The sequence below is a fragment of the Petromyzon marinus genome, unplaced genomic scaffold, assembly GCF_048934315.1.
Source record: "Petromyzon marinus isolate PM22_M1 ecotype Great Lakes invasive population unplaced genomic scaffold, UKy_Petmar_22M1.pri1.0 PM_G_Scaffold_136, whole genome shotgun sequence".
NCBI classification, from domain to species: Eukaryota; Metazoa; Chordata; class Hyperoartia; order Petromyzontiformes; family Petromyzontidae; genus Petromyzon; species Petromyzon marinus.
In genome coordinates, this window is record NW_027422691.1 from 225,001 (window position 1) to 227,500 (window position 2,500).

Consider the following 2,500-nt stretch of genomic DNA (forward strand, 5'->3'; position numbering starts at 1 on the left):
ATGTCTCTCTTGTGGCTCACGGGGCTGTTAGGGTGGCACAGAAATCCCTCGGAATGGGAAAACGGGTCATTTTCGTGTCGCCACATTGCATGCGAACCGCATGCAACTTCCAGAGGCATTTGCAGCAGAAATGCATGTGCAGTCAAAAAAAAATTGATATTTTTCACGGATAGACCCCGTGAAACGCTAGAAATTGGCGGGGATGTGTCTCTTGTGGCTCACGGGGCTGTTCGGGTCGCACAGAAATCCCTGGGAATGGGAAAACGGGTCATTTTCGTGTTGCCACATTGCGTACGAACCGCATGAAACTTCCAGAGGCATTTGCAGCAGGAATGCATGTGCACTCAAAAACTTCTATATGTTTCACGGATAGACCCCGTGAAACGCTAGAAATTGGCGGGGATGTGTCTCTTGTGGCTCACGGGGCTGTTAGGGTGGCACAGAACTCCCTCGGAATGGGAAAAGGGGTCATTTTCGTGTTGCCACATTGCATAGGAACGCCATGAAACTTCCAGAGGCATTTGCAGCAGAAAGGCACGTGCACTCAAAAATTTTAATATTTTTCACGCATAGACCCCGTCAAACGCTAGAAGTTGGCGGGGATGTCTCTCTTGTGGCTCACGGGGCTGTTAGGGTCGCACAGAAATGCCTCGGAATGGGAAAACGGGTCATTTTTGTGTGGCCACATTGCATAGGAACGGCATGAAACTTCCAGAGGCATTTGCAGCAGGAATGCATGTGCACTCAAAAACGTCTATATTTTTCACGGAGAGACCCCGTGAAACGCTATAAATTGGCGGGGATGTCTCTCTTGTGGCTCACGGGCGCTGTTAGTTAGGGTCGCACAGAAATCCCTCGGAATGGGAAAAGGGGTCATTTTCGTGTTGCCACATTGCGTACGAACGGCATGAAACTTCCAGAGGCATCTGCAGCAGAAATGCATGTGCACTCAAAAACGTCTATATTTTTCACGGATAGACCCCGTGAAACGCTAGAAATTGGCGGGGATGTGTCTCTTGTGGCTCACGGGGCTGTTAGGGTCGCACAGAAATCCCTCGGAATGGGAAAACGGGTCATTTTCGTGTTGCCACAATTGGCATACGAACGGCATGAAACTTCCAGAGGCATTTGCAGCAGAAATGCATGTGCACTCAAAAACGTGAATATTTTTTCACGGATAGACCCCGTCAAACGCTCGAATTTGGCGGGGATGTTTCTCTTGTGGGTCACGGGGCTGTTCGGCTCGCACAGAACTCCCTTGGTCCACCTGATTCGTGCATACAGGCAGCAACTAAAACTCTGTAAACCTGCTGTGAGGACATCTAAACAGTGGACCAGTGAGGCTGTGGAAGATTTGCGGGCGTGCTTAGACTGTACTGACTGGGATATGTTCACGACTGCTACCAATAGTCTGGATGAACTCACAGAGGCTGTGTACATCAGCTTCTGTGAGGACTGCTGTATCCCAACACGTACCAGGGTGAACTTTAACAACAACAAGCCCTGGTTCTCAGCAAAGCTCAAAAGGTTGAGGTTGGAGAAGGAGGAAGCGTTTAGGAGTGGGGATAGAGACAGATTCAAGGAGTCGAAGAACAGGTTTAGCAAAGCGGTGAGAGAGGCTAAACGACTGTACTCAGAGACACTAAAACACCAGTTCTCTACTAACGACGCTGCTTCTGTCTGCCAAAGGGCTCAGGCACATCACCAACTACAAACCCAGAGCGCCCCACACCACTAACGACTCCCGCCTAGCCAACGACCTGAACGAGTTCTACCGTAGATTTGAAAGACAATTGGACTGTCCTGAACCACCCCTTCCCACCCAAGAGGCCCCATCCCCCACCCATACTACAGAAACGACTCTCTCCTTTCAGGAGGGAGAAGTTAATGGGCTTTTCAAGAGGCAGAATCCACGCAAAGCAGCCGGGCCGGACTCTGTCTCTCCAGCCACCCTCAGGCACTGCGCTGACCAGCTGTCTCCGGTGTTCACCAACATCTTTAACACCTCCCTGGAGACATGCCATGTACCAGCCTGTCTCAAGTCCTCCACCATCATCGCTGTGCCCAAAAAGCTAAGGCCAACAGGACTAAATGATTACAGACCGGTCGCCCTTACATCTGTGGTAATGAAGTCTTTTGAGCGCCTGCTCCTGGCACACCTCAAAGCCATCACAGACCCTCTCCTGGACCCCCTTCAGTTTGCCTACAGAGCCAACAGGTCTGTGGACGACGCAGTTAACATGGCCCTCCACTTCACCCTACAGCATGTGGACGCCCCAGCATCCTACGCCAGGATCCTGTTTGTGGACTTCAGCTCTGCCTTCAACACCATCATCCCTGCCCTGCTTCAGGACAAGCTCTTCCAGCTGAACGTGCCCTACTCCACCTGCAGGTGGATCACAGACTTCCTCTCTGACAGGAAGCAGTGCGTTAAGCCGGGAACAGAAGTCTCTGACTCCAGGTCCATCAGCACGGGAACTCCTCAGGGCTGCGTCCTTTG